This window comes from Perca flavescens, chromosome 7 (genome assembly GCF_004354835.1).
Source record: "Perca flavescens isolate YP-PL-M2 chromosome 7, PFLA_1.0, whole genome shotgun sequence".
NCBI classification, from domain to species: Eukaryota; Metazoa; Chordata; class Actinopteri; order Perciformes; family Percidae; genus Perca; species Perca flavescens.
This window is the reverse complement of record NC_041337.1, coordinates 21,946,053-21,967,818: the sequence shown is the minus strand read 5'-3', so window position 1 is coordinate 21,967,818 and position 21,766 is coordinate 21,946,053. Positions and strand designations below refer to the sequence as shown.

Sequence of the window (21,766 nt, the reverse complement as noted above, 5' to 3'; positions counted from 1 at the left end):
GTTAATTGGTCACCAGTTCATCCAATTCATCTTAATGCTTGTTTTTGGACCACACCCAAAGAACAGTAAATTAGGCATGCACTGCAGCCAACAGTTACTTTGAGTACAAGACTGAATCCCTTGTGGTGAATGATGCCAAAGTGAAAGTTGTGCTTCTGAATTATTAGAGTCTTCACTGTTTCTTATGGTAAATACGGCTGCTTTTAGTCTGCAGAACTGTTTACTCATTAAATGCCAGGTGGTGCAGGCACTGAAAAGCTACAGGCTGGGGGGAAAGGGCCTAACCTTTACACAGTGTCTAAACGTCCTCACTTTCTCCTTGAACATCTATCCTAACTGTGCTCCTCTGGTCCCCTCCCTGTCCCAAAGTGGCCAGCTGGGAACGGTGCGCATGTGCTGACGTCCCTACTAACCTTGGCCAGTCGAAGGATTACCGTGCATTTACACTCCTTCTTTCCTTAAGACTTATTAAGAATGATAATGAGCTCGGAAAGGGGCGGCATGTCCCTTTCTCAACTCTGTAAAAGCTCTTCTCTGTCTTTCTCGCTGTTCACTCGTCTTATTCCTCTCTCAATTCTTCCTCTCCATCTTTTCTGCAGTCTCCCCCTCTCCCCCTCTCCCCCAGCCCATGCCTCTCTCTTTTTCTCCATCGTATTGAAAGGACCCAGGACAAATTACCAAAAAGGCCATTTTCATCTATGAACTGCAGGATTTAATCGATACTTATTTCATGCCTTCAAAATCAACCCTATATTACTGTTGTCTGTGTGATTTGTTTATTTTGCTCTGGAATATTCCTTCAGTCGAAGGGGGGAAATGCACGGGATGCAATTCACCTTGAACCTCCATTATATTGGATTTCTCTACTGGCTGATCAAGCATGCAAAAAGGACATTTCCTTAGCACTAAAATAAAAACAATAATGATGATTAAAAAAACATGTGTGCTACTTGTGCTGGTATAACAGTACGTGTTGAAGGCAGTATATTTTTACAAGGCAAACAATATGGTTGTGGTAGTGTGAATTTGTATACAAAATAATTACACTGAGAGCAATTGATAATGCTTATGTGCTGGGAAACAAAAGTAATGGCTCCTGAAGCCTGTCAAATGCCGCCTGGGATTACCAATGCTTATTTGACATCAAAGACCTGAGGTCCACAGCCAAGGTCGAATAGAAAAGGAATACACATGGGTTTAATTCTACACACCCCTTGACAGATGCAGATGGGTACTTATGAGACATGAGGCATTTCACTGACTGATAGGGCTGCAGGAAATAAGAATGTTGGCGGCATTGCACACTGATTAACCAATGAGATTCTCAAATAGTAGGATGAACCAGGAGCACAGCACTACAGGCAACAATTCAAGTGCCATTTTAGAAAGAGAGCGAGAGAAAGAGACCCAATCAAAAGGCTTAGAGGACCACATCCATAAACACTGAACTACACAAACAAACCAAATCGCAATTAAAACAGCACAAATGGACAATAAGCATCTCTGCTTTCCGAGAGATTTAACGGGCACTACTTTTACCTATAGTGACGATGAAAAATTATGAAAGAAGGAAGGCAGAGAGCGAGCGAAAGAGAGGTAGAGAAAGAAGGGCAGTATGTTTGACAGATGGATATTGCACTGTCTCATCAATGCCGAAGAGAGATGAGAACCTGTACCTCCTGTCTGACAGTGAAGGCTGGCTGGTGTCCAGCTAGAGATGGACCTTTGGACAGCAGACACATGGCGTCACATTCCAGAGTTGCACTGAGGGAGCACACAGGATGAAGAGCTAGAAACTGCTTCAACTGATCACTTTACAGCTCTCTTTGGACAAACTGTATGAAAGTGCATGTACAATACCCCTGCAATGCACTGTGGTGAACTATTGTTCCCTGTAGTGTCACCTGCTGTTGGTCATTATTTTTGTTGACCTCATAAAATAAGAGACACCACTTTAGAAAACCTATCTTTAGTCTGGCTAATGCTTGCTATTCAAATCACAAAAAATGCAAGCTGATTTCATGTCTAAACATGTGTTTTTAAGCTTGCTTGTTTAAGTGTCAAGTGTGTGCTTGCTTTGCATTCATGAATACATCTGAAACAGTTAGGCTGCACAGCTGCTGCATTACGAGGGTATTATGGAAAATACCTCAAAAGCACACACTGTAGTGAGCGCATAATGCATCTTTTAACATTATATATTTATTTAATCTACAACTGATTTGTGAGACAAAAAATAAAAGCACAAAAAGGGACATCCAAACTGTAAACGGAAGAAAAAAACTTCATGTTTACCTCGTGTTGTACTAGCAGTGGCATTTTTAATATAGAAGATGGCTTTCCATGAATGATCTGTTTAACCAAAGACAGGAGAGGGGGGAAAAAAGGATAATTAATTACTTTTGTGAGCTATTGCACGGGAGAGACAATAAACCTGCCTGGTCGCCATGGATATGACATATTTGCTCTGAAAACAACACAATAATTAGCAAAGGAGAAAGATCCGGCGAGAATATGAGAACTCCGGGTTTAAAGTGCCAGTGATCTATTCCTGTCCTCATCTTCATCCCTGATAATAATAACAAAAACAGAGGCAAGCACACAGCACACACACATCTATAAGTGTACAATAGAACTAACAGTGACCTTTTACAAAAGCATGTTAAATTAAATCTCACATCAAAGTGGTGTTTTGTTGAGATCACTACTAACCAAAGCTGCAGGAGAGTGTTTTCAAACAGATTGTTTGTTCTACTGTAGGTGGAAGTCAGAAACCCTGCCTTAAAGCCACTGAGTGCATTAACTGCAGAAAAATCTTATTTACCATATCAAATACAGTATTTGTGTGTGAGTCGGTGTGGTGTCTGAGAGGTGTACAGTATAACCTGCCAATAGTTAGCACATTTTACAGCGGTAATAATGATGTGATATTTATGTTGGTGTTTATTTATGGTATTTATGTACAATAGCCTGTTGAAATTTCAAATAATGTGATGAAGTCATGCATTTAGCAGGTTACACTTTTGGCTACAATCTGACAGCCCCATTTAACCTAGTAGGCTACACATGCAAGATAAAGAAAAATATGTTTTCAAAAGTCATTTACAGACAATTTTCAACAGCACAACTTCCGCATTTCAAGCTTTGAATATTGATTGCATTTATAGTAGTTCCTCTATTTACGGTAAATGATACTGTATGAAGGCTACTACCTGTTTAGGGACAACCAAATTAGTTTCAGTAAGTTTTTACAAAAACCGGCACTTTGCGCTGATATGTCGCAACCAAAAGTCGTTAATTTGTGTCGCTTTTGGAGAAGTGTCAGCGGACAGTAATAACCTATAGCCTACTGTAGGTCTCAGCTGCTGAATAAATAATAAAATATGCTACTTCATATCAGTCCAGTTTTCACGTCTCTTTTATGCTTTATATTTGGGGAATGGGGGTATATTTTGAGCTCGCCTTAACTGAAAGTACGAAGGAACTGGGAAAAAGTTGCACCTATCTGTCTTAACTTTGCAACGGGACTGGCGCTTGGTCGCCTGCAGTTTTCATCCGGTCTTTGACGGCTTTTTTGACGACCGTTGTGTGAATTAACAAAGTTTTAGGAAATGCCGGTCCTCTCGCCGACATTTCCAAAGGCACAGTATAGGCTCACTACTGACTGTAGCCTATGAGTCGCTCCAGACCTGCTGCCGCTGTCGGCGTTTCTGCTGCCGCTGCATTGAGGGAGTCACACCGTGTTTACCGACAAGTCCTCACGTCAAGTCTATATCCTTTAGCTTGGTTTCTTAACTGTTTGTAACTGCTTAATAATGCTCGTTTTCAGTGTCACTGCTGCGAGGAACACTTTTGATGTCGCTTTCTGCAGAGAACATGTTTGGAAATTAAATGAGCATGTAGGTTACAGTAGTTGAGAGGAAAATGAAAACTCTTACCTGAGGTACTTCGCTGTCTATCGGTGACTTCCAACTAAAGGGGCGTGTGTGTTTACGGTGGATAGCGCACGAGCTTTCATTAATAAAGTTGCCACATTTTTTTCTTCTATTTTTCGGGTTTTATTGTAGCATTTTCTAATTTCTTATAGAGCGAGTCGCCCGGAAGATCTGCCCTGGAGACCGGCTCCAAGTGGGAAGAGGAGTCCTTAATTGAATTTCTCGGTTAGCAGGTGTTGCTTGAAAAACCTGGACTGGAGTTTAGTGGTGGTCTCCGTCTCAGCAGACAGCTTGTCAAAAAAGTTAACTCCTTTACCTTTTTTTTATTTAAGAGGTGTTTTCAAATAAAGCTATACTTTTCAATATATCACCAATAACACATTGCAGCATTTAACGTTCCTGATTTGTCAGCACTATATAGGACAAAAAAATACACACATGCCTTTCCCTTTTAAGTTGTTGGAGCTAACGTTAATGTTAGCTCACTGATTCTTGGGAATTTGGATAAAACTGGTTTTAATTTTGAAAATAAAAAGTTAGTTAAATTACAAAATCTGAAGGTATATCATTATAGACAAAAGTGTTGGCTGTTCAGCAATGTACTGGTGCAACCTCCTCATTTTGTATTTCTTTTCATAAAATAGACGTTTTTCCAGTTATTACTTTGTTTTTGTCAACACCGTCAGACACAATAAAAAGGATATTATGTATTATTTATTTGGTCTAATATGTATTTTTATAGTTTTTAAATCATTATCTGACATTTGTAGTACACAGATATGCTGTTAAATGTTGAATATTCACTTTTGTTCATTTTTTATACTGTTTCACGTGTACTCCTTTAAAAGATCTAACATCATACAACGTTTACTTTAAGCCTAAATAGAAAAAAGTAATGTTTTTTATTTAACAAACATATATTTGTATTAAAAGAGACTTTTACTTTAATAACTCAACAGCACTGAAGAAACATATTGTAAGCATATTCATTTAAAACAAATAAAACTCTACAGCTAGCCTCCGCTCCACGAGCACCTGGATTTTATCATCATCATCATCATCATCATCATCAATGAGTCATCATCGATCTTTCTTAAAAGCTGAAACATTAATAATGGGTTTCTGCTATTATGGTGGTAAAATATGAACACCTTGTCATTTCAATCGAGTAAAACTCTCATGGGAGTTGTAGCCTAGTGGTTGATTTAGGAACTAGTTTCATTTGTTCAATTGATGTGGTAGGCTACACAGATTTGACTAGCTAATAGAAACACAATAGAAGGTTAGCTAGAAAATGGGGCACGACTTGTTTTTACTTTGTTGGTCTGGATAACCAAAAAACTAAGACAAAAGCAGAGACACAACATAGACAACTTGGTTTGGTTTCATTCCCTCATAACAAAATATATAGGCTATATAACACAGGCCTCCTTGCAAAATTACACAAAACAAAAAACACAGATATCCAAATTAGGCTATGCTACTTTATATGTAAAGTCAAAATACATACATTTTAAAATTAAATGAAATATAAAACGATACAAAATACATTGATAAATATGAATATTTCAATGGTAATGGGAAGGTAGCACCCTTCTAACCTAACTAGGAGATATTTTCTTACATTTTGATACACTATGCAAAAAGTCAAACTGTCCTATGGTAGCTATAGCAACCATTTGCCTATTTTCACACTCAGCAGACACGTAGCAACATTAGCATTCATTAAGAGTCAAATTTATGTGATGAATCCAATCTCTCCTTTTAGCTCTGTTTTGGTCTCCACCAAATCCCAAGGGAAATATCTGACTGTTTAGCAGCTGAATCACTCCGAACTGTGGTTCTGTGGGTTCTGTACGAGCAACCCCTTTCACAGTACACATAGTCATTTGATCCATTGTTGTCCATTATGATCCATAACATAAATTATGTTTATTAGTGCAGCGTTAAAGTTAGGGTCAAGTCCAGTCACAGTTTGGCTGGGATTATCAGCCATTAATCATTTGGAGATCACATGATTATTTAAGTGGCATAATTGATATTTGTGCATTGTTTCAAACTTTAAATTACAAGTTAAAACTTGTCCATCATTTTCACAATTAATCAACCAATATTTACTGTTTTTACAGTCCATTTAAAGTTTACCTTCCTATTGGCAGGACACTAATGTCACCTCCTCTTTGTTTTCCTTCTCTCTCACCTTTCCTACCACCTACCATACATCAATAATTTACTGTAAAATATTCTGAGCATGAGACTCCTTGAAGCAAAGCCCATAGGAATAGTGGGGCTGTGATAATGTATTTTAAACTTGAACTTTCCTTATCTAAATTCTGCAGTCTTGTGAACTATTGACAAACAGATTATTGCCAATTAGCAGTTTTGTGATGTGTCCTGTTGTACATAATAAAGAATCGAGAGGATCGATTGCAAAGTCAACTAGCAAGGTAGATAGTGCTTTAATCTCTACCTTCCTTGTATGGTTTAGGATTCAAGGATTGTGACCTACTGCTTGGTATCACTCCAATACATTTAAGATGTTTGTTAATTGATTTGTCATATTATAATCACATTACCATGTTCATCCTCTTTTCAGAAACACGTCCTATTTAAACTTTTGTGCAGCATTTGAACCCCAAAAAATGGCCCATTCACACAAATTCAAGGTTAGGCTGAATAAGAATTTACCCTTGTGCTTTTTAATGGGATTGAAGGTTTGCAATGGCATTTTGACTTTTCCCTATGAATGGATAGCCTTTAACACCTGCCAAATATTAGATTTGAATAAATTCCGCTTAAAAAATCTGTTCATAAATATTGTAAGACTTGTTCACAGTTCAGACCCATCTCTTATTATAATATCTGGGGTTGTATGTTGTTATAAAGTGTGCATATTTAATGCCTTTCAGCCAATGTCTTCCTCCAACTCTCTACCACTTCAAACATTGACATGATGACTCACCCAAAAATGTTAATGATCTGCATATAGTTAAGAATGTTAGTGTTAAAAAGAAGCACACCTTATGATGCATAAATCTATGTGTCATTGTATATATATTTTATGCCCAGTACATTGGAATGTGTTATTTATTCTACATTCTTAAGCAAACCCCCCACGGTCACTGCAGAGGTCCAAGCATCCCATCCATCAGTGGGTTCCTCCTGATGTTGCAATACTGTGATACAGAATAATAAAGAAGTAAGAAAGACCAGAAAATCAATAGATTATTCTGCAGATCACTTGATTCAGTAATGATCCAGTCCATTTATCGCCAGCAGTTGATTCATAAGGCCTGCTCTCAAGGGCGTACCCACCCCACCTCTGCCCTGCTGACTCCTTTGCCATTGGTACTACTAATTATAAAACATTAAAAGCTAATCACATGACAGTCCAAGGTTAGAAAAGACATGCAGTTTGGTTAAACTAAAGGGTTCATTTCATCCTGAGAGAATATACCTAGCTTTGATTCACTGGTAAAGTCACATTTATAATAACATGAGGTACGTTAATGTCAAAAGGATATAATAGAAATAATCTTTTTTCTTGGGCATTTTTAGGCTTTTATTCAACAAGACAGCTGAAGACATGAAAGGGGGAATGACATGCAGAAATGGGCTGCAGGTCAGAATCGAACCCAGGGCTGCTGCCTTGAGGAGTAAGCCTCTATACAGGCGCCTGCTCTACCAACTGAGCTATCCAGGCACCCTAATAGACATAATCTTGATAAAACACATAAAACTTATTATGAATGGCAACACATGAAACTGTTAATTAGCTCTGATGCGTAAAGGAACACTCCTCTTTGGAAATATCTCTAGTCAAATTAGTATATTGATATCCATTTCAGCATAAACAAGACTGACAGAAACTATCAAAGCGGTGTTATTTATATGATTCATCTTGTTTCTATGCAAGCTGGTCACAAATACAATCAAGTCAATCAAACTATGAGGAAAGGACTTTTGAGATGATGTATGCTGTCATAGCTTCCAGCAGCTGTTGTTCAAGAAATAGCTCAGACAAACTCCTAAAGCCACAATATCTCAATTGTCTCTTTCTACACTTTAAAAAAAGGCAGCTGTTCACTGCTCATGGTCTAAACACGTCCTGGCTTGACCTATCACGTGCTGGACACACTGAGTTGAAATTGATATTGAACTTGTAATCTGATGGCGGATTGCACATTTTCCCAAAATATCACAAATAAAGTAAATTAGAGGATTTTGTCATTGCTGCTCCTCTCGTTGGCACACTCTCATGTGCATATCCTTTCATTGTCTCCTTGTCGCCTGTTCTAGACATTTTTGGACATGTTTCTAAGATAGCTGTAGTACTGTAGCAGTACAGCAATACGGTGGTTTGGAATTAAATTCTGCAATCTAACTACAACCTGCCAGTTTTTCAAGACTGACTTACCTCAAAAACAGAACAAGACTGAGAGAAATTGGCCAGGAGGTCTGCGTGTACCAGCCCAAATACCTGTTTTATGTTCATCAAAACAGTCTAAGGTTTTTCACTAAAAGTAAGTGATACTATATTTGTGTAAGCCACAAGAACACAGTTAAACATGGGCGTGACATTTTGTAACGTTTTAGTGGAATAGCGCTGTGTGGATTTTCTTTTTTCTTTTTCTAAAATGTGCCATGGCATAAAGTTAAGTGTTAAAAAGTGTAAGTTTGAAAAACACTATGCTGCATCTGGCGGTAGAGTGTAGTATCACACACAATTTGGGTGTTGTAAAAACATTTTGAACATGTCCCATTTTGGTGCCAAAACTGACATTTTGTTCACTGAAGAAGACGCATGCCTGCCACAGGCCTCCAAACCGTTCACCGGCTGGAGCCTTATCAAGGTCGACTTATTCTCAGTCACATTGCATGCGGGGGCAGATGAACTGGCATTCACCTTAATTAAATAAAGACATGTACAAATGTCCTTTAGCAGGTGGCTGTCTTATGGAAGTTAACGGTGGTGGCAGCTGCCTATGTATGGTAAACAGGGAGCATTTTTGAAAAGTGATGGTGGCTGGTGAGGGAGGAGGGGGTGAGGGGAAGATTGGACAGCTGTCGCCATACCCACCTCACTGTGCTGACTTAGAGCTATTGCTCGATCAAGCCTTTGTATATATTTTTCCAGTGCATTTCAACACTGTGTGCACCTAGTGTTTGAGGCCTCACATTTGGTGTGACAGATGTACGCAGCACATGAGCAGCAGAGGGCAAGAGCTGAAATGCCTTGGCCAGTGAATTACTCTTTCTTGTCAAACTTCAGGGATAAGCATGAGTTTCTCATGACCTCAAAAAAAAAGGCAATCCGTGAAATATGACATTGTAAAGACGATATTATCTCATACATTTCCTTCTCTTTTACCGAATAAAATACACAGACAAAGTCTATATGAATCTCTGTGGGTTGTTTGTCTTTTCATCCCAGGGCAATATGTTTTCTACATCTATTTACATGTTTAGGCAGCGAACAATGAGAGGTAGGTGGCTACTTCCTCAATCACTTCCAACAGGAAATTAAGGTGTAGGGCCTTTGTGAAAACAGCAGTATCTCACCAATCTTAACTTTTCTCGAGACAAACTGTACATTCTGAGTTTAGAGATTTTTTTTAATCCAAAATAGTAAATTGAAATGTTCTCAATGTGCTCAATGTTCATAGTGTGAAATGATAGCAGGAATGAGATATCGCTTTAAAAACATCAATACAGAAGCTGTGTTCTGAGCTGAAAACAAATGCTATCTGCAACAGTGCTGGTCACCGCACCATGTGGTGATGATAAGATGCCCAGGTACAATCAAATTTTAATAAATTCCTAATCAGCTTGGAGGGACACTGAAACAACATAGTTAATAGAAATGTGTAGAGTCAGCAAGGTCTTTCACAGCTATGGTCTTTAATAAGATTTGAGAGGCATACAACAGCATTGCAGTCAATGTCATGTTGAGCTGCCCCCTCTGTCTGTAACTCCAACAGAGGGAGAACAGAACACACAAATAAGGGAGGCGAGGGGAGGAAAACATGGTCATCTGTTTCAAAAGAGCTGAAATCTGATCTCTTGGGGGGAGTGCCATATCGGCGGTACCGTATAGTACATATCATCTCCCTCTGATCATTCATGCTTTCTAATTACAGAAGGTGAGGAGGGCCATAATTTTATCGTATTTGTTTTGCATCACTGCAAAAATAGAAAATGAGGGCTCGCCAAGCTGCACCAATTTACTTCATTTCGACCTTGATTAAAAGAAAATTAATTGCCACATCTCTCATTATGTTGCAGGCAGCATTTGATGACGCAAATGGAAAAACTCAAAAATAAGATGTGAAAGCTCAGAGGGAGTGTGAGCTCAACCTGGATGTTCAGGAGACAGCACACTCCTCTAATGAAGAAAATAAACAGGCTCTCCACACAAAGCCATCTCAGGAAAATGTCGAAGATGTTACAATACTGTCATTGGAGATTCTGGATCAAGGACATTGTGAAGCTTTGATATTTTGTTTCAGTTTTGTACTGCAGAGGAAAATTTCAAGACCACATCATAGTTTTTATGTTCTTACTGTAAATTATTACTTTTAAGACCTGGATTATGAAAAAAGCAAAGCAAGTCATTTCATGTAGTTGTTACAGAAATTTGCCCCTCGCAAATAATCACAAACCAAACATTTAAATCCTATTTATGTCAAGCCCCTGCAGCTCCTCCCCTCCCTAAGACACCATATGTCTCGGTGGATCAACTTCAGACGTTTTCAGTAACCATGGTGTATGATTACATGAGAATTTCTCTCAGAGAAGGCCTCCAGGAGGAGTAAAATGCTAAATGCTATTTTTGAAATGAAATTCTCCTTCATGTGGCTGCACCTGTTTCCCTGGGAGAGTAAACAGAGCAGACGCCTGATAGTGGGCCTGCCCCTGACACACACCTAATTCTAAAATATTTATTAGCTTTTGACACTCTTAAAAGTCACAGTCTGGGACAAAGGGTACCCTGTTCCTCTTGTTTGGCTATGCTTATTCCTCTCCCCTCTTCACTGTGCTGTTTCAGCTGCTTATCTGTGACGACAGTGACAGAGACATTCAATGCAACTAGCTCTAGTACGCACTGGTGCTGACCTCACACAGGTCAACCTGACACAGACATCTTTCCACAGTTAAGCCCAATCAAAACGACTGAAAGTAATGTTTTGCTGCTGTTGTGAAATTTTTCATAATCAGCTAAGTATGTTCTAAGCGAGCTTGAGCATTTAGGGGAGCATATGTCCTTGCTTATGAATGTGTGCGTGTTGGGAGGGATCATTATTTTGCATGCCTCGTCAAGCCACGAAGGCAATGGGGACATTTGAATAATTGATTGAAAAAATGTAAACTAATCCAGCCAGCTTTCATTCTTGGCTCACCTGCTCCTAATTCTAAGACCGCTCTCAGTTGACAGTGGACAGGGAGGGACATTTAAGGACATGGGAGTGACATGGAGGAGCACATTTTACCCACCATTACCCATCGTCTCTTGTTTCTCGACCGTTCATACTAGCGATGTTGTGATAAATAAAATGGTTACAGTAGACACCCTGTCGGCACTTCATCATGTGGGACTCAGTCACCAATAAGCTTTCTTCTATCTATAAACATAGCATCTGAAACGTTGCTGCTACTTCATATAAGGTAACCAAGGAATTCATGCCAAAATAATTTCCAGTGTGTTCACCGGTTAAAGTAATTGAACTGTTTCAGAGGTAAAAATGTTGGTAAACTGGTTTTAGGTAGGTTTCTCCACACCTGCTGTACTGTATATACAGCACATCCTACTAATTCCTACTGCACACCGAGCCTGAACATAATTGTTTTAACTTAATTTAAGAATAGTGCATTATATAGCTACACTAATATCTGAGAACAGTAAACTTGTGATAGGAAAGCGTATAACTGATAGCTGTTAGGGGTTTAAAGCAGTCGGCGTGACTTAGTGTCTTTGTTTAGACTGTATTGAAACTCTGTCTCACACTGTGATAAAGTTTTATGATTGACCATAATTATTCCCTCGGGATCTGAGGGCCCCTTCCAAAGTTATTTTTTCAACTTTCCATGCTTTTATTGAAATCAAAAAATGGCAAATGTATGAAATAAATGCTTCACAGTTTTGTGGTGTGTTTGTTTTTTAATAATCTCTCCAGGTTACTGGAGTTACTCCAGGTGTCATTAACAGATGCATGCAGGCACACTTGTGCTCCACTTAACGCCTGGCAACTGCAATTCTATTTATTCCTACTGTAGGTTACAAATTGCTCAACTGCAGTAATTGTTTTAGGAATTTGTAAAATAACCATTTTGGGGAAAGTACTGTACATCCAATGAACCACTTTTATTGTTACATTACATGCTGTTTATTGGTAATTCCTCCCCAAATGCAGCTCGATTCTACATTTGAATTATGTTTTTAAACTCTCATTAAGTATGCCTGTTTACACCTTGAGCAATAGTAGGAGCTGTTTCAACAGTAAATTGGTGCTTGCTTAACTCTGAGGATAGGTGTTGAAAACTTCTCTGGCATGCTCTGCAATCCCCCTCCTACTGCATTTGTTGAAACACCATAGAGACAAGCTGCGTTCTTTTCAGTGTGTCATGCAGAGTGCTGTTGGGCACACTATATCACCTGATATGGCGTTTATCCTTGAAAGCTTTATTGAATGCCTCAAACTCCCCTGGCAGGGACAGAACTTGACATGTCTGTCCACACTACAGCTGCTGATGTGTAGTCAAACTGTTTGTCAAACACTTTGTCATAATTTAGAAAGGGTGTAAAAAAGATAAACATATATATATATATTTTTTTTTTTTTTTTTTTAAATAACTTATCACATACAGAGGCAAGGTTTTGATATGATAAGGTATAGTTTGTGCTCCCCTCATTACTTATCAAACAGCGCCCACTGAAAGTGTTCAGTTTTAGGACACAGGGGTCACACCTGTTGTGGAACTTGATAGAAGGCATATTTATAAACTTTCTGAGCTCTAAATTCCTGCTTCAGAGAAAACGCTGACACATAAAGAGTGAGGTGGTGGGGGGGGAGGGGGGTCAGCTGAAATGCTTGTTTATGAACACAGCAGCAACTGGAAAATCCATATAACTCTGAAATGAGGAAATTAACAAGCCATCTGATCTGGAGACTTGCAGGGTTTAGGTCGAAGGATGAGAGCTTTGGACGATCAAACAAAGGCATCTCCACAAATAGGCAAATCTAGATGTGTCATTAAAAGTGTCATTATCATTACATTATTGAGGTTTACAATGAAAACAATAAACTTTTATCAATTAAGTTGAATTTTATAGGATAAAAGTTCTGTATGCTTTCTTTTTAAGCTATAACACTGTGTGAGTTATCTGTGCTTTCTGGCAGCTTTGCGCTCTCAACTGCTACTGTCATGAAAACGCTCGTTAAATCCTGTCACATTGTGTTTTCTGAGCGACCTTCACTGAGTCTTTATAGTAATTTGAAAACTAAACACGATACAAGGACAGCCTTTGGTAAACGCTATGCTTTGCTCCCAAAAAAAGGCAAAAGTCAGGATCAGGTCCAGAGGGGAGCGTCCTAATATATTGCCTAAATTTAGGTACAGAGTTATGGCCCAGGAGATATCTGGGTGGGCTCATGTGACGTATGAAAAGTTCTGGAAATGCTGAGTGGATTTGAAGTATATGAGGGAATATATTATTGCATCATTGCAAGACAGGTGCGGCTTGATATGAGCATTTTTTAAATGCAAACGTTTCGTGACATTTTAATGCTTGGGAACCATGTTTGTGTTTATCAGAAATTACTGGATACCTACAGTGTATTACAGCATATCAATCAGAGTGTAAATAGGCCTAAGTATTTTTGACCAGAGGTGAAATTTAAAAAAAAATCTTGTTTTACATCTAACAAAACATACAAATATAACATTAATTCAGTATCAGGAGAGGTCACAATCCAGTATAATTTGCAGAAATCTGCTTCAGTTCTGCAGGAGGGCACTAATAGAAGGATCATCATATTCTGCTGAGCCCCTCTCTCACTCTCGCTGTGCCATGTAATGTAACTTGTTCCTTTAACATTTAGCCGGGTTCAAGTCATTCTGCACTGGTCAGGAAATTGTAAGGACAAGATTGCGCACAAGTAAGCAGATACTCCACACTTTATTATAGACATCTGGGTATAATATTAGTCATCTCTGCCAATACCAGCAAACCTAACAGGCAAACCATGTGACAAGGCGCAATACCAGACAAATCGATGCCACAAAACAGATTGCATTGCAGAGATTCTCTTTGCTGACAGGCCATGGGATAGTTTTGGCTTTTAAAAAATAGCGACATCTTTTAAGGTGACCCCTAGAGTGCTTCTTATAAAATTACAAGAGACAGAAATCCATTTGCAACTGTGCTATAACACTGAGATTACATTGTTACTTTAGAGCCTCGGTGCAAATTAATTTGAGGTTCATTTCATGTATTATATAAATGGATGGTGGTGGGAAAATTAAATCCCAGTATTGCACATTTCTATATATTGTTTTATTTCTGTGGATGGTGTTTTGGATCACTGTGCTTGCCATTCAATTGGCCAGCAGGGCAAGGTTCCAGCATATTTAACTCTTTTATAGCTACAGCTGTCAAGAAAGGACAAGGACAAAAACAATTCTAGATGCATTGTCCATAAATACAAGTAGGATAGGACTTATTATGCATATCTAGACGTCAGGGACTAACAGTTGCCACAAATATTAATTACGTCAGACCATGTTTGTGAATTCAAAACCCAGATTAAATATGCTTTTTATTATTATTATTATTATTCTATTTCAAAATAATAATTCAGATTTTCTAATTCATAGTCATTCAAAAGTGAAAAAAATTGCAATGTGAGCTTTTCTCCCGTACTGCAGGTGTTCAGATGAATCTGCATCTGCATTTTAAACGCCCAATCTCACCTGGCAGTGAGCTCCATGTGAACTCTCCTGGTGATTTAAGATCCATGTACTCAGACTGGACTGCAGCATTGTAAAAGAAAAGTTATATTATTGCATTACTTTGTTTGCTTTACACTTTTGTTTCCAGCTATTAATCACGTTGTTAATGCAGGTTGTCAAAATGGATAACGTTATAATCTTTTAAAAGCACAGCAAGTGAAGCTACTATAGTGTTTGTTTGGTGCAATCAAATGACAGCTGAAGAATGTGACTACAGCAGACAAACTCTCAGGACTTGTGTTTTTAGTTAAACCAGGGGAAAAAGAGACTAAATTGAAAAAAATCGGCCACTGGTTATGTAAAAAATGCACCATGACGTACTGCATACAATGTGAAAAACAAAATTGGCTATATTTTCACACATTTTAAGTTAGCTTGGGTCATTTTCACACTTTGAAGTTTGGTGCTAAATACCAGCATTTATCTTCATTTATCTTCAGACATCTCTGACCAATGCTGTCGCTCACCCTTCAGGCCTAAAAGATCTACAGGCGCAGTTACCTGTAAACTCTCTGACTGGGCTCAGCACCCTTTCACCCAACACCAGCCACACATATGGAAAGAGTGCACAGCGTGTCAATGGGGTAGCCCTGGCAGGTAAGAATATCAGAGCATCTCATACCCTATCTAGGGACCTTGGAGCCATGTGTCGACATGCATCGCACTGTTAGCTACATCGCCTGGTCATATTGGGGACAGGAAAGAAGTGGCGGAACAGAAGCACTCCAGATGTTCTTCATCAGTGGGCCACAGGGGAAGTCTGTTACCACAACACCTGGCTCATTCTGCTCTGAGCTCGGAGGCAGAGCTGTGATGCTCTGCCACAGTCTGGCTATCTGACTGAAAATAAATTGCTCAAGGATAGTACGGGATCCACTGTTCACATGGACTGTGTCATGTAACTCCTCTATGGAAACTTTAAAAACTCTGTTGTATTAATAATGAATAGTGGATGCACAATGCATACTGTACAGGTCTGAACACACACACATACACACATCTCTATGCTACATCTGCATTTACAAGTAATCCAGTTCTTAATATAGCAAAATAAAACAAAAGACACCACATGCATGTCTTTTTTTCTCACTGATTTATGACTTATACACTATATATCAAAAGTAAATACCCTGCATAACATTTGAGGAATGATTTAATGACTACAGTACATAAATGTATAAATTAACGAATAAATGCTCTGTAGCACTGAATCATGAGGATACAGTTTAATACAATGTATCCTGAATGTAGCCTATAAGGTGTAAAAGTCTTGCACTACACCTCAGTAATAAATGAGTTTAAAACGAACTGAGATTCTTTCTTGAGTGTATTTTGTAGATTTGCAACTTGCAGGCATCAGAGTTTGAGCTTTCACACTGAAGCAAAAAAAAAGTTTATTTTCATTATGGCAGTGGAGAGCAGGGAAAGTGAAGAGGGTAGCGACCCAGGTGAAAAACGACAGATGCCACGCTCAATAATACCAATGTTAAAATCTCCTTGACCTGCGGGTCATCAAATAGCAACCCCAATTCGTTTCATATTTTCCTTGCAGGATCAATGGTAGCATAAATTTGGGGCTCAATGACAAGAATAATTTAAAACAGATCTATAAACGATAGAATGCTATTCCCTATGGTCACAGATGCATAACCATTTTCTAGATTGACAGGATCAAGCTCCTGAAGCTTTGCCAAGGATTCATGCACATTTGGGTGTAAAAAAAACACAATATTAGGCATGTGTGTGCATAAACACACTATGCCCTTTTTGGTGTCTCTGCGCCTTTATCTGGTGAGTTCAAGTACATATTGAGAGATTGATCTTTTCTGAATTTCATAGGCTTTTCTGCTCTGATCAGCAAAGATAGGAAGGACAAATTGTTTAACATACCTGAATAAATAAAAATGTCAATGCTGGACCCCCATCCCCCTTACTTAAGTCAAATGAGTCTGACTTTCACAACCTCCAGGGAATAAAAGAAAAGCAATGAATGTGTGTGAAATGTAAATATTTATTAATGATCCTCATAATAGGTGCTGTTGTTAAACATGCAAAAATCCAGATAGGCTATTTGCTTTGTTATTTATTTTTTATTTTTGCGAATTTATCTAAAATGAGACAAAAATGAGACATCTGGTAGGCTCATCAACACCCAAACCTGTCTGTTCAAGCCTACATACAGACACCATTTCCTTGCTTAGAGGACAAGATTATTGGAGTTCACGCTAATACTGTTTTGCAAAGCATAAAAGCCTCTTGCTGATAAATATTAATTTGAGCCTTCATGATGTATTTGAAAATTCCGGCTAAAATGTCACCACATGGAACATTAATGTAATATTTCAAGGCCTGAGAGCAATACTCATATTGATTGCATTTATTTGACTCTGGGGAGGAGAAATAATTCTTCACTGTGGAGACACATCTGGTAGCCAAAGATGCGAAGCACGGAATGAGAAAATGCAAAATAACAATAAAAAATAATAGGACTTGTATTTAAATGCATTGTCCCAGCATTGTTTGGATACCAATGCCTTATTATAGCCGAGAAAAGACAGATGCACCCAGGTCTTTAACTGTTACCTCTGAAAGGTTTAATTTTCTATAAAGTGTTTAATACCCAACAAGAGGATAGCCGATCGTTTGCATTCAGCTATTTTCTCTCCTCCCTGCTACTTGCAGCAGGTCCCCTGTGGTAAAGCTAAACAGCTAAATGACACGAATCCTGCTGGGAGAGTCTCCTTTTGGTGCTAATGCTCCTTTTTCTTTACAGTACCGGGCGGCACTTTGTACTTTTGCTCATGTACGTTTTGCCTCTCCACAATTGCGAGTTTATCCGGAGAAATATCCAACTTCAAGGCGTTGTCACACGAGGATCCTGTCCTTTGTTATTAACGATATTGACTCGCAGTGGGTCGAGGCGCCTGATTGTCTTTGTGCAAATGAACTGAAATCTGAGAAAACAGCACCTTGACCCTCAGCCCATCCGTCACCAGCTGCACGGACTTTATGAATTGGATTCACAATACTTGGACGCGTGGATCTTAAATCATTTGTTCTCGGCCATGTGTTGTTGTTAAAACTATTTATGAACAATAGACCCGCAGCAGCTTTTCTCTAGACTGATGCAAAAAATCTTACATAGTAAAACATGCATTCATAAGGAGACAATTGCTCTATTAAAAAGAAAAAACTTTATATATAGTCTGCGTCTTAATCCATGTAGGCCTATTTTAACACTACCGATTATGTCCTTCTGCGCCACACAAACAATAATAAATGTATTGCAGTGTTCATGAAAATGTCTTGTCCTGTCATTGATCCCTCTATGATAGGCTACCTACAGAATATTCTAGAAAACGAGGCTACAATTTAATAATATCTCTGAATGTGTCATATTTTCTGTTTAGATGTACAAAATAGAAGAAGTGCATGTCAAAAAGTTTTCTCACTTTGAGGAGAAAGACTCTCCATTCTGCACACCGGCACTTTGAATACAGCACGGCTAAAGCGCCTCCCACTGGCGCATCTCAGTACCAGAGCTCCCCTGCATGGTTCATCAAACACCTGACCGAGTTCTTCTTCTTATTGTACTTATTTTAAAACGGAAAGAATAGCTTGAGGCTATAGCATTAATACTTTGTATGAAAACAATGCAGGACACACAGTGATGCAGTATCAGGTGCTGACAGAGTAAGGAGAATATAGGCATTTTTGCACAAATGATTTTAAGTCACATAAATTAAGTACTCAAATCATTCTGGGGGCTGGTAGACTAGGATTTGCCAGATTTGCCATTAAATATTCCATAAATATTAAATGAAATGTCCCTTTAATTACATTTCATGTGAAAAATCAGGTGTCATATCTCAAAAAGATACGAGCCCATGTAATCTGTGACTGGTTAAATGATCCACTAAAGACACATTTTTCTGACAGTCACTGCTTAATGGCTGTTAAATTCAGACTTTGGTTAGGGGCCTTATCCACTAAATAAACCCTTATTGGCCCCACTAGGCCGCTCAGTCTGTGTGGCCCCTGCTAATAGAGGCTCTTACCAAAAAATCTGTCAAGCAGCATGAATGTCAATCTTGTTTATTTTATTGTTTTTAAAAAAGCATTTAGGGTGCATTTCTGTTTTATTGGCATCAAAGATAAAGAGGAAATATGGAAGACAGATGATGTGAAAAAGGTCCTACTCTGAATTCAAACTGCATATAAGCCACTAGGACAATTTGATCCTAGTTACATCTGTGTGTCCAACAATCTGTGACTTTATTTTTCAACCAAATCCCAGATGCCTTTACCAGATAGTCCCTCTCTTGGGTTAAAAGTGTGCCAATCAGCTAAATAAGCAGCTGCAGTGTTTGGTTGAGATGAAACACTGCAGGGCCTCGGTGATGCAGGAATGAGAACATCTACTGCGAACAAACTTGTCTCACTTTTCATTAAAACTTTTGAATTTGCACAGTTGCACAGGTGAAATATTCAGGGGGACTTTCCTTCATGCTTCACACCACCAGGAACCAGAATGTTTTCTCAAAATTCAAGACAATAAACATCCAACCAAGGATATCCTAAATAATGGATTTACACAAAAACCCAAGACAACGCCTTCAAAAAGCAAATACCTTTTATCGCCATCTGTAGCAGGCACCTGGGAAGGTAGGCTTTGTGTGGAGCAGAGTGAGGAGGGAAATCATGGTTTTTGGCGCAGACAATGTGAGCATTTAAATAAGAAATGGAATCTGAGCCCAACTGTTTACTTTATTTCTCAATTCCCACACCAGTTCTTGAAAGCAACACAAGACAACTCAAACACACATTTCCTTTAGGTGTAAAGAAAAGAAAATACCCCAGAAAATGACAAGTTTCAAACCAGAGAACAGTGGAAAACAGTGGGAAAGAGAACGCCACTATATGATATGTGATGATTGTGAACAATCTCTAGTATACACTCGCCGTCTGCCTTTCCATCTCTATGCTCACTTGTCATTTTCACTTTCCGTTTGATTGCATGGGAAATGGTAAAGAGTTTAATTTCACAACAGTCACAAATAAGGCTTGTCTGGCCCTGAACTGTATGTGACATAAAACAGAAGTATGTACTGTTGGGGCTAGACGGGTCAGCCAGGCATCACCAGCGGCATCAGTAAAGTGGCTGCACTGTGGCAGGTGATTTAATGGTTGTCACAGCGGCAGTAGAAGTGTACAGAGACAGGATTCCAGTCAAAGCTAATATTTGTGATGAATCACTGTCACGCCAAAGGTAAATGTAACACTAATAGACATGGGGAGATCTACTGTTAGCTGGTTTGGCTAACGAGCATATTCTTTCAGAGAGGTGGTGTCACTTCGGCGTGCTGGTTCCATACACTAAGGAGAGAAATGAGGGGGCTTATATTGGATTGAGTGTAATGAGAGTGTCATAGCCACACTGCTGTGAGGAGCTCAGTTTAAGAGCTCAGAACGTGCAGCACAGTGAGGCCTGAGATGCTGAGATTTTGTTGTTGGAAGATCTTATGTACTTATTAAAGGTGATATCTGGTTGAGTTGTGTTCAACAAAAGAGCTGCATGCTGGCTACTTGAGCAGAGTTGGGTGAGGTGGGTGCTGTACCAAAGGACAATTTTTAGTCACTGGCACTTCACTTGAGTATTGACTTTCTAGTTTTCTCAAACATCTAACATCTCAAAGTTTTTTTTTTACACTCCAGTTACATTTAATTACTTTGCAGATTCAGATTTTACATTCACTGTGAGATAGGTACATAAATTACTAATGTGGTCAACTTTTCAGAAACATTAGTGTGAAAAACAAGCTAGCCTCCGTTTTGTTTGACAATACTTCAAACGTCAACAAGAAGTGACGTCACCCAACATCGCTTAGAGCACCTTTAAATTAGAGATGTTTTTATCAATCTGTAGAAGACTGATTGACCCGAAAGCATAAAACTATCCCCAAATTCAAGATTAAATCTTCAATTTTCATCATCTCTGATTCAGAATTGGCCTTATTTGATTAGCTACAGCAACATGCACCACACTTTAAAGCATGTGGTAGGCCTATAATTTAACACTTGGGACCCTCCATCACAATGAGTATGTTTCATTTTATTAACTTTCTTATATTTAAATTCTAATAGTTGTTAAGTATTTTATCTGATTGGGATATTGCTGCTAATGTGAATTAGGGCTGAAATGATTAGTCAATAAATCTATAAATTGTTCCACTGAGAATTATTCAACAACTATTTTAATAATCGATTAATTATTCATGAAGATTAAACTCCAAATATATATCCAGCTTCTCAAATGTGAGAATTTGCAGTTGTTTCTGTTTAATATCATTGCAAAGTGAATAGAAGACATCACCTTAGGCGCTGAGAAATTTTATTTTCACTTCTACTATTTTCACAGATTAATGAACAATGATATTACTGATTAGTTGCTGTCCTAATGTGAATTCTTCCAGTGCCTGTAAGACAATTAGGAGAAATCTCTGCAATGTTACATTTTCATCCTCCTGAAACCTCGTAAGCCTCTTTTGAATGGCACTGGGATGAGTCTGTCTGTGAAGAGGGGGATTTTCTCTTTGCTGAATGGCGAGGCAAAGCAGCGGGTGTGGGAGAAGTTTGGAGAAGACATGGAGAAGGACTTTCGGTCGGCACCAAAGTGCTTCTGGAAAACTGTTCGCCACCTCAGGAGGGGGAAGCGGGGAACCATCCAAGCTGTGTACAGTAAGGATGGGACACTGTTGACCTCAACTGAGGAGGTAATAGGGCGGTGGAAGGAGCACTTTGAGGAACTCCTGAATCCGACT

At 38.8% G+C, this 21,766-nt stretch overlaps 1 long non-coding RNA gene across 1 annotated transcript; it reads right to left on the bottom strand.

Annotated features, from left to right (window-relative positions):
• Positions 1–1,679: 1,679 nt before the first annotated feature.
• LOC114558830 (uncharacterized) lies at positions 1,680–4,111 on the bottom strand. Its single transcript, XR_003692988.1, has 3 exons — positions 3,939–4,111; positions 2,296–2,352; positions 1,680–1,764 (listed from the first exon to the last, which is right to left on the bottom strand). It is a non-coding gene; the product is annotated as an uncharacterized LOC114558830 (long non-coding RNA).
• Positions 4,112–21,766: the final 17,655 nt, after the last annotated feature.